The following is an 11,286-nucleotide window of genomic DNA, read 5'->3' on the forward strand; positions in this document are numbered from 1 at the left end:
TGGGGCAACAAAAGACCCCGAATTGCTAAAGCAATCCTGAGAAAAAAGAACAAAATGGGAGGCATCACAATCCCTGACTTCAAAACATACTACAAAGCTACAGTAATCAAAACAGCATGGTACTGGTACAAAAACAGGTGCACAGATCAATGGAACAGAATTGAAAGCCCAGAAATAAAACCACACATCTATGGACAGCTTATCTTTGACAAAGGAGCTGAGGGCATACAATGGAGAAAAGAAAGTCTTTTCAACAAATGGTGCTGGGAAAACTGGAAAGCCACATGTAAAAGAATGAAAATTGACCATTCTTTTTCACCATTCACCAAAATAAACTCAAAATGGATTAAAGACCTAAAGGTGAGACCTGAAACCATAAGGCTTCTGGAAGAAAACGTAGGCAGTACACTCTTTGACATCAGTATTAAAAGGATCTTTTCGGACACCATGCCTTCTCAGAGAAGGGAAACAATAGAAAGAATAAACAAATGGGACTTCATCAGATTAAAGAGCTTCTTCAAGGCAAATGAAAACAGGATTGAAACAAAAAAACAACCCACTAACTGGGAAAAAATATTTGCAAGTCATATATCTGACAAAGGCTTAATATCCTTAATATATAAAGAACTCTCACAACTCAATCACAAAACATCAAACAACCCAATCAAAAAATGGGCTGGAGACATGAACAGACATTTCTCCAAAGAAGATATACTGATGGCCAATAGGCACATGAAAAGATGCTCATCATCGCTGATCATCAGGGAAATGCAAATCAAAACTACACTAAGATATCACCTTACACCCGTTAGAATGACAAAAATATCTAAAACTAATAGCAACAAATATTGGGGAGGTTGTGGAGAAAAAGGAACCCTCATACACTGCTGGTGGGAATGCAAACTGGTGCAGCCACTATGGAAAACAGTATGGAGATTCCTCAAAAAACTAAAAATAGAACTACCATACGATCCAGCCATCCCACTACTGGGTATTTATCCAAAGAGCCTGAAGTCAGCAATCCCAAAAGTCCTGTGCACCCCAATGGTTATTGCAGCACTGTTTACAATAGCCAAGACGTGGAAGCAACCTAAGTGCCCATCAACAGACGAATGGATAAAGAAGATGTGGTACATATATACGATGGAATACTACTCAGCTGCAAAACAGAACAAAATCATTCCATTTGCAATAACATGGATGGACCTTGAGAGAATTATGTTAAGTGAAATAAGCCAGCAAGAGAAAGATAATCTGTGTATGACTCCACTCATATGAGGAATTTAAAACTATGGACCAAGAACAGTTTAGTGGATACCAGGGGAAAGGTGGGGTGGGGGGTGGGCACAAAGGGTGAAGTGGTGCACCTACAACATGACTGACAAACATTAATGTACAATTGAAATTTCACAAGATTGTAACCTATCAATAACTCAATTAAAAAAAAAAAAAAGAGAACAAAAAAAAAAAAAAGAAAAAGAATAGTTCGGGGGCTGGCCCCGTGGCCGAGTGGTTAAGTTCGTGCGCTCTGCTGCAGGCGGCCCAGTGTTTTGTCGGTTCGAATCCTGGGCGTGGACATGGCACTGCTCATCAAACCACGCTGAGGCAGCGTCCCACATGCCACAACTAGAAGGACCCACAACGAAGAATACACAACTATGTACCAGGGGCCTTTGGGGAGAAAAAGGAAAAAAATAAAATCTTAAAAAAAATAAAAAGAATAGTTAGAAGCAGCAATTAAATAAATTAGAGTCCAGAAACAGACCTCATAAATTTGGATACTTGGATTATTGACAAAGATGACCCTGCAGAGCAATGAATAACAGACACTTTTTCAGTAAATGGTGTTGGGTTAGTAAGATAGCCATGAGGGGAGAGAATGAATTTTGATCTTTACTTCACATCATACATAAAAATCAATTTTAGGTGGGCTTTGGATCGAAATGCAAAAAGTAAGGCATTTTTAGAAGATAACGTAGACTGTCTTTGTGGTTTTGAGGTAGGCAAAGATTTCTTAGATAGGCTCCCAAGAACATCAAATATAAAAGAAAGACTGATAATTTTACTACATTAAAATTAAGACTCATATCATTTGAAATAGCATACAAGTCACCAAATACCTAGTTATAAATCTAACAAAAGATATATATCAAAAGATGCCATTAAGACAAAGAAAGTTCAAGTTTGGGAGAATATAGCTACAATACATACAATTGACAAATAATATTTCCAGAATATATAAAGAATACCTAAAAAGTAATTTTTTTAATGTAGACAATTCAATAGGCAAATATAGTGGGTAAAATGTCAGAATGGGCACCTAACAAAGTAGATATTCAAATGGCCAATAAACAAGAAAACATGCTCAAAACCACTAATCAATGAGGCAGTTTAAATTTAAGCCAATATCTGTATAAGATACCATTACATACTTACAAGAATAGTTATCATTTTGAAGACTGATAATACCCAGCATTAGGTACTGCAAGAGAATCTGGAGCAACTGAAAGTTTCATATGCCGCTGGTGTGTTTGGCACAAGGATAGGCAAATCTATACTGTCGGAGGAAATGTCAATTCATACAACCGTTTCAAAAAGTTGTTTGACAGTATGTACTCAAGCTGAACATATGTAAAACCTAAGAGCCAGCTATTCTACTCCTAGACATATACAAAAAAGAAACGCATATTTATATGTACCAAAACTGTATGCAAGAAAGTCCTTTACAGCACTATTTGTAAGAGCCCAAACTGAAAACAACCTAAATGTCTATCAATAGTGTAATGGATAAATAAGTATGATATAGGCATACAACAGAATATTATGCAGCAATGAAAATAAATGAACTCCTGCACACGGCAATATGCTTTAACTCACAAACATAAAGTCAAATAAATGACACAAAAGATAAAAAAATACAAACTAAAGTATTCTAACCATATAAACTTCAAAAACAGGCAAAACAAATCTATGATATTAGAAGTCAGGATAGTGATTACCTCTGATTAGGAAGAGTAGTGACTAGGAGGGGACATGAGGAGTGCCAGTAAGGTTCTATTTTTATCTGGGTGATGGTAAGGCATGTGTTAATTTTGTGATCACTCTTCAAGATCTACATTTATTGTATGTTTCTAACTGTATGTAAGTTATCTGTCAATGACAGTTTATTTAGAACTATGATAAGTGCTAAAATTAAGGTATATAAGATATGTAAGATGTGTTTTGAGGAACAAAGAGAAGGGAGTGACCTAGAAGGTAGATGTTATAAGTTGCACTGAGTTCTACAAAAAGACATGTTGGAGTCCTAACACTCAGAGTGTGATCTTATTTGGAAATAGGGTTGTTGTAGATATAATTAGTAAAATCAGATATAATTAGTTAAATTACACACACTATTAGTTAAAATTAGATATAATTAGTTAAAATGAGGTCATACTGGAGTAGGGTGGGCCCTTAATCCCATATGACTGATGTCCTTAATAAGAAGAAGGAAATCTGAACAGACACAGGGAGAACGCAAGGTAGTGACAGAGGCAGAGGTCAGAGCGAGGCAGCTACAAGCCAAGGAAAGCCAAGGATTGACTGCCACCGCCCCAAGCTGGAAGAGGCCAGGAAGGATTCTTTCTGAAAGGTTTCAGAGGGAGCGTGGCCCTGCCGGCACCTTGATTTTGGCCTTCCAGACTGCAAAACTGTGAGGGAATAAATTCCTGTTGTTTTAAGCTACCCAGTTAGTGCTACTTTGTTATGGCTGCTATAGAAAACTAACACAGTATGTACCATTGTTCTGTTTTTACAGAGGAGGCAACTAAAGTTCTATGAAGAGGAACGAATTGCAGAAAGTTACCAGTGTTATATGTAACAAATGCTGGCACTGCACCCAAGTCTTCAAAACTATTGTTCTTGCCATTAAACTAGGCAACAGGCTAAAAATTAGCTCTGGCATTTAAAGTTCACTGGGGACAAGCAAAGCAGTGAGGAGGTAAAAGATGTCTGGAAAAAAAGTCCAGCTCTCTGTCATCTGGACCAGCCATTTCCATGTTCTTTCCTTTACCCCAAATTTTATAAAGCAAAGAAATTGGAAATAGTTTTCTCAGCAAATAAGATGCCAGAAAATAAAATGCCAGCCTCTTCCATGAGAAAGATGATTTTCATTCTGTTTCTGATTATTTGGTTACCTAGGTATGGGGATAAACTTTTTCACCAAAAAATTTCCACCATCCCCTGCCCCTATCCCAGGGGACTATAAAAGTAAATAAATAAATTCAAACACTGGTTTGAAAAAAAAGGAAGGAAGGCACTGACAAGAATTTAGAAGTGAAACCAGCCCTCGGGCCAAATCCTTGTCATCTTGGCATGAAAAACCTCAAAAAGAGAACTGAAATTAGAGTGATTTTGGATTAGTAGAATGCCCCTGAAGCCTGGCAGAAGGAAATTAAATTCCCCCATGGAGAAATTCACCCCAGGCCTCAAAGAATTCTAACAAATAGAAATCACAAATCAGTCCATCCTCCTTACGCCTTGTTTCTAAAACGATTCTCCACTTTAGCTTTATAGTTCCAGTTTCACATTCCAGAACATGCTCTTCTCTTTCATTGTGTCCCCATTACACAGGCAATTCCCTTCACCCTCTAGTCATATCTGTCACCTGACACCGTGAACTTCTGTTTCTCCTTCAAGTCTTTGTGTAAGCTGTGAAGCTGCTCTGACTCCCTAAGACAGAGTAAGTCAGCAACCCTCTGTGCACCTACTCTATTTTAGCACGTATTTTGTATTTATAGCTCCAGTTTCCTGAGGCCCCACCAGTCCATGGTTACGAACGACAACACACTGACATTCATAGTTCAGATGTTGCAGATCAATTGCTCCCGTTACTGCCTACAAACCTAGCTTCCTTACCTGCCACACAAGAGGGGCCAAATAAAAATTGGAACACCAGGCTCACGGCAAGGAAAGGGTTTTTATTTCGGGTGATATCAGCCGGGAGACGAGAGGTAGCCCTCAAATTGGTTTCATTTCATCTCATCTCCTGGAAAGAGGGGAGGCGAGGGGTTTTAAAGGTTCGTGAGGAATGTGGCCTCTCGGAGAGAGGGAGGGTGGGCGGTCAGTGGCCTTGCTGGTCGGAGCTTTCCCACCAGCCTGCGTTAGGCCTTGGGACACTGCTCATAGAGAGGAGGAGATGATAAGGAATCCACTTATCTCCCTGGAACCAGGGAGCCAGGGAGTAAGCAGGGAAAGAGTGCTTTGGTTTTAACCCATATATGCTGGGTTTACTGTAGGGAAACTGACATCAGGGTCGGCATCACTCCTTCACCTGTAGGTCTCACACAAGTCTCCCTTCATTATTTCTGGAAACTTACGGGTGTGCCTCCCATGTGTACATGACTGATCCTATGTTCTGCTGTTGCTGCAGAATCCATCTAAGGGAGTCACATCACCGGCTTTCCGTAAAAGCATTGTTACCAGCCCTGAGTCCTAATCCCAGGGCTCCAAAGTGGAAAAGCATAGAGTCACTCAAACAGCACAGCAAGCAGGATTATTTTTTGTTGTTTGTTTTAACAGAGGTAAACAGCAGAATATACAGCTACAACCGTAAAGAACAGTTACCTGGGTGGAGCAGGATTAGGAGGTGGGCACTGCTTTTTTTTTTTCCCTTATATGCTTTTATATATTATTTGTATTTTTAAATGATATACATCCACATCTTTGATAAAAATAGAGTAAATTTTTACAAACTGGTATAGCCTGACCTTCAGTCCTCACTGCACTGCAGTCAGGCTGTGTGCCATGAAGAAATGAAGTGACTGCCTCTCTTCTCATTGGGCATCTCGTTTTGTCACCTCGTCCTGAAGCAGCACTGCTTCTGTAACGCACAGAGTTCTTTAGGAAAACTTCTCCTTCAGTTTCTGCCCACAAAGTCATAATACGGGCTCGTGGTTCCACAGAGGGCCATAAGGATGGCCACAAATTTCTTGAAAAATTTATATACTTGTTTACATGCTGTAGAAGATAGTATAGGAAAGTGCTTAGAATACGAGTTCTGACTTTTGCTTTTAAGATGGACTAAGAGGGACCAGATTTATCCTCCTGCCTAAAACAAAGTACATCAAAGAAAGGCTTTCAAGACACTGGACATCAGGCAAAGAAGGACAGTGCTGCCTGAGAAATGGAAACAAATGAACGAGCCCAGCGACGCCCCATTTACTGCCCTGAGAGAGTTTCTACACTGCAGGGCAGGGACAGAGAACTAAAGGAGAAGCCCAGTGGACTCCCTGAACTGATGAGACAGAGCTGAGAGCACAGAGAGACCAAGGCAGCTTGAGTCCATTAGAGAGAGTACCAGAGAGGAGAGATGCACAGAGAGAGAATCCCAGAGATCTGTAGAGCGTCCTCCTTGATCAGCATCCGTATTCAAAGAAACCACACAAGGCCTGGGGGAAAAAACCATCCAGGAGGGTTAGAGGGACCAGAGCCCAACACTCATACACGGCCAATTTACCCACTGGTCAGACAGGATGAACTCACAATTCTTCCACTCCCTCTTACAAGTTGCATGCCCTTGGGCAAGTTACTTAAATGCCCTATGCTTCAATCTCTTTGGCTGTAAAATGGACAAAAACAATGACACCTACCTCAAAGGGTTGGTGTAAGGATTTAAGGAGTTAATAACACACAAAGTACTTGGAATAGTGCCTGATACTTGCTAAATGTTAGCTAATACTATTATCCAACATATTTGGCATTGCTTGGTTAATTACAGAAGTTTATTAAAGTAAAGAATCACCAAAAACTGAAACACAAATACAGTGGGAGAGGTTGCTGATTGTTTCCCAACATGTTTTTCCCTTCTGTCATTGAGTAATTGTGATAGCCTCTAACATAAGGCCCCAGGATCCCTGCCTCCCGGTGTTTATGCCCTTGTGGAAAACCCTCCCCTTGAGTGTGGGCTGGACCCAGTGACTTGCTTCTAACAAACAGAATACAGCAAAAGTCACTTCTGGGCTTAGGTTACAAAAAAGTTCTGGCTTGTGTCTTGCTCATTCTCTTACTTTCTCGCTCACCACACTGCCATGTTGTGAGCTGCTCTGTGGAGAGGGCCACATGGCAAGAAACCAATTTCCCTGGCAATAGCCAGTGAGGACTTGATGGCTGCCAATGGCCCTGTGAGTGAGCAAGGAAGCAGATCTTCTGAGGCTGCTGACAGCCAATTGAGTGAGCTTGGAAATGATCTTCCCCAAACAAAGCCTTGAGATGACTGCAGCCTTCTGCGAGATCCAGAGCCAGAGGACCCAGCTAAGTTGCATTCAGATTCCTGATCCACAGGAACTGTGAAGTAAACATTTACTGTTTCAAGGTACCACGTTTTGGGGTAATTTGTTAGAAAGCAATAGATAACTATTACAGTAATAGAAACTCTGGTTGTAGCTAGACAAATAGACTACAGCATAAAGACCAAATTTCTCAGCCTCCCTGATCGTTAGATGTGGCCATGTGACTGAGCTGCAGCCAAGAGCACATGAGAGGTGATGTGTGCGATTTCCAGACCAAGGCTAAAAAAAAGTATGCATACTCCATACCCTCTTTCCTATTTCTCTAGTTAAGACAGGGAAAATTAGGATAATGGTGGAGCTACAAGATGGACAAGACTGGATCCCTGAGTTACCATGCGGAAGAGGGCCACCCACTGCCCAGGATCATCCACTGGCACTGCTATGTGAGTGAGAAATAAATTTCTATTGTATCTGACTCTTTATAATTTTGGAGTTTATTTGTTATCACAGACAACTATGCTAATTAACACTTTTGTTTTCCCCCACAGAGGAAGATTTGCCCTGAGCTAACAGCCGCTGCCAATCTTCCTCTTTTTGTACGTGAGTCACCACCACAGCAGGGCCACTGATAGATAAGTGGTGCAGGTCTGTGCCCGGGAACCAAACCCAGGACACTGAAGTAGAGTGTGCTGAACTTAACCACTAGGCTGTGAGGGCTGGCCCTAATTAACACTTTTACATGAAAGAAAAATAAACTTTTCTCTGGAGTAAACTCCTATTATTTTGAGTCTCTGTCACATGAAGGCTAACTTACATCCTTATCAATATATGTACCTTAAGAATTCTATTTTTCCCTAAATATTTATTGCCGAGTCATTGAGGCCTTTCTTTTGAGTATGTTCCTCTGATTGGAGTTCAGGGTAGTCTTTCTTACATAAACTATACCCCTAGTGCTTTGCTTTGGATTTTCAGTTTCATTCTGTTTGAAGCGGAGACAAAGACCCTTGCAAAGCAAATTAAACGCAGAATCCTACTAGATTCGGGGCTTCAAAAAATTCCTCTAGGGGCTGGCCCCGTGGCCGAGTGGTTAAGTTCGCGCACTCCACTGCAGGCGGCCCAGCGTTTCGTCAGTTCAGATCCTGGGCGCAGACATGGCACTGCTCATCAAACCACGCTGAGGCGACGTCCCACATGCCACAGCTAGAAGGACCCACAATGAAGAATATACATCTATGTACTGAGGGGCTTTGGGGAGAAAAAGGAAAAAAATAAAATCTTTTAAAAAAAAAATTCCTCTAATCTTTTATAACTTTACCTTGCCTACACCTAATTCAATGGCTATTTTTATTAGCACTCATCTTTATCTGGTCTTTCCAAAGCATTCTTCTCGGTTTTCATAGAAACAACAACTGTTTTTCTTTGTAGACCCAAGTTTTACCAATTTACATAATTTAATTACATAGTTATGAGCAGTACAATGGATAAATAGCTTGGAAACAAATACAACTGACTCTTGGTAAGCATTCCCTCATCTGCTGAAAGCAGATATGCAGGGGTGAACCCAAGTGGGGGTCCTTGCTGTGACTCTTCAGCATTTCTCAGGGATCAGATGGCATAACTCAGAAAGGGAATTGAGAACATTACTCAAGTGGATAGTGGTTAGGCAGAGCTTCTACTGTACGCACAAATGTACTTTTCTAGGGACAGAGACCACAGCTGTCATCTAATTTTCAGAGGGACCTCTGATCCCTAAAATGTTAAGCATCATGCCCTAAGCTGAAACCTAATACATGGGGCCAGGTTGAGGAATAGACACCTTCTCTTCCTATGATCTGCTTCTGGACACTTGTGCCCCTACTTTTCTCTTGAATACTCTTTTCCCCCTAAAAAGTAAATTCATGCAAATAGATGTTTGTGAGCCAGTGACCCCACCAGCTCATCAAAAACAGTCAGACTCTCAATCTCAGTTTAGAATCTTCCAAGTAAATGAGGTCCCCTCACCCCACTCGGGTCAAACGTTCCCCCACTCAGAGAAGTTGACCATGCTGTCCAAAGGAACAGCCCTCATCAGTTTTGATCACTTTACTCTTTTCTTTGTTTTGTTTGCTTCATAGCATTTAACACTGACATTGTATTACCTATCTATCTGTCTTCTGACTTCTCCACCAGCATACAAGCTTCATGAAGCAGGGACTTTATTTCTCTTGATCACCAATGTATCTCATGTGCCTAAAACAGTGCCTGGCTCTTATCAGCTATTCCATAATTAGTGAATAAATGATGGAATGGCCTGTTCACATATTTATGTCCCAACCAGACATGTAGGCAGGTATTGTAGCTTATAGAACTTTGCAAATAATGAATAAAAAAAATTATCCTGAACATTGTTCCTGCACAGAGAAAGCCTATGAAAAAGCTGCATCCCGGGATACTCTATTCATACATTTAAAATTAATTAAAATTTTAAAAGACTGTTCTCTTGGGATTAATTTATTTCTACTATGAGTTCCCAGGAGCAACTTGCACATTTTCAAAACTTGGGAACCAATAAGTCCCAAAAGACCACTAGTACATAGTCAATGATAAAATTCTAGCTATTCAGAATATTATATTTGAAGTTTGCTTATAATTTCAATGTCAGATTTCCCACTCAAGACTTCAAGGGAAGTCTGTTGTTGTTTTTTTAATGTGAAATTAATTAATTCAAGTAAGGGTAGAAAATATATTTGTGCACTAAAAGAAACCACATACGCAAGCTTTACCCTACAGCAGCCACAAATTTCGAACCTTGGTACTACGTAAAAGCCTTTTAAACTACATTTTAATTTTCCCCAGGAAATGAATGTAAAAATGTTAATCTCAAAAATGAAAGGATGAAATAAGAACAATAACAAGGAAATACGGAGAAGAAATCAAATGTGATTTAGAATGCAGGAGGCAATTTCACAATATATAGAAATACCGAGTTATTATGTTGTACACCTGAAACTAACATAATGTTATATGTTAAAAAAAAAAAAAAGGAGGCAAGTCACAGATATTTAGAACAATACTCACGTAGAAGTTTTTAATGATTGGAGACTAATAATTTCTCTCCTTACACTGTAGCACTTCTGATGGCCCTATAAGGAAATAGAAATGATCTTTCTGAAACTTAGTCATCTCCCAATTTCCAGTATGTCCTATTTACCACTTTGAAGGGAAGAAAATTGAACCATCAGTCAGATTTTCTTCTGACTGGTCAAGTTCACTAGAGCAGTGGTCCTCAAAGTTTACGGAGCACTAGAATCACTCTAGGTTTGTTAAAACACCGATTCCTGGCTCCCTCCCAGAGTTTCCGATCCAGCAGTTTTAGGGTGGCTCCCGATAATTTGCATTTCCGGTAAATTCTCAGATGATGCTAAATCTGCTGCCTGGGCTGGGAGAACCACCACCCTGAGGCTCCCAGGAAGGTCGATTTACAAGTGCGACCACTGCAGTTCAAGTTTAGAAAAGCTAACAACCACAAAGATAAAAACTACACACTCGCACACAAAAGCAAACTCCTCTGAGTCTACAGATATCCCCGTTTGGTTTGCATAGATTGATTTACCAGCCAGATTCCGGCGGTTAAAAACTACAGAAAAGGACAGTCTCCGGGACGAGAAATATTAGCAGTTGTCTGACATATAGGAGGCTCCGTCGCTTGAGTGGGAAAATGCCTCCGACATTCCCTTCAAAGGAAATGTCACCTATTGCCCTGAAGGCAGAGCATCCTGTCTTGGGGTGTCTCCCCAAACACGGTAAACCTGCTTCGTGTACAAGACTCTGGGCTACAGACGTCAACGCCCGTTAAAAAGCAAAGAAACGAAACCCCAACACGCCGGCGCTCAGTACCTGCGCCACCTTCGCGCTCACCCTTCCCACCCGGGGTCTAGCGGCGGGGGAGGAGCCCCGACCTCGCGGCGTCACGTGACCGCCGAGGGCCGTGCGCAGCCAAGTCGCGCGATTCGCCGTCATATCAGCTTATGCCGCTGGC

The 11,286-nt window shown here is 40.9% G+C and overlaps 2 long non-coding RNA genes across 3 annotated transcripts in view; one reads left to right on the forward strand and one right to left on the reverse strand.

Annotated features, from left to right (window-relative positions):
• Positions 1-11,265, reverse strand: part of LOC138925100 (uncharacterized) — an 89,224-nt gene extending 77,959 nt beyond the window's left edge. For both annotated transcript variants that reach the window (XR_011440803.1, XR_011440802.1), the window contains exons 1-2: positions 11,145-11,265; positions 10,326-10,390 (exon numbers count right to left, since the gene is read on the reverse strand). This is a non-coding gene — a long non-coding RNA (uncharacterized lncRNA). The remainder of the gene's footprint in view (positions 1-10,325; positions 10,391-11,144) is intronic.
• LOC138925101 (uncharacterized) lies at positions 7,236-8,521 on the forward strand. The gene is made up of 4 exons (XR_011440804.1): positions 7,236-7,351; positions 7,595-7,711; positions 7,817-7,864; positions 8,380-8,521. It is a non-coding gene; the product is annotated as an uncharacterized lncRNA (long non-coding RNA).
• Positions 11,266-11,286: the final 21 nt, after the last annotated feature.

The sequence above is a fragment of the Equus caballus genome, chromosome 7 (assembly GCF_041296265.1).
Source record: "Equus caballus isolate H_3958 breed thoroughbred chromosome 7, TB-T2T, whole genome shotgun sequence".
NCBI lineage: Eukaryota > Metazoa > Chordata > Mammalia > Perissodactyla > Equidae > Equus > Equus caballus.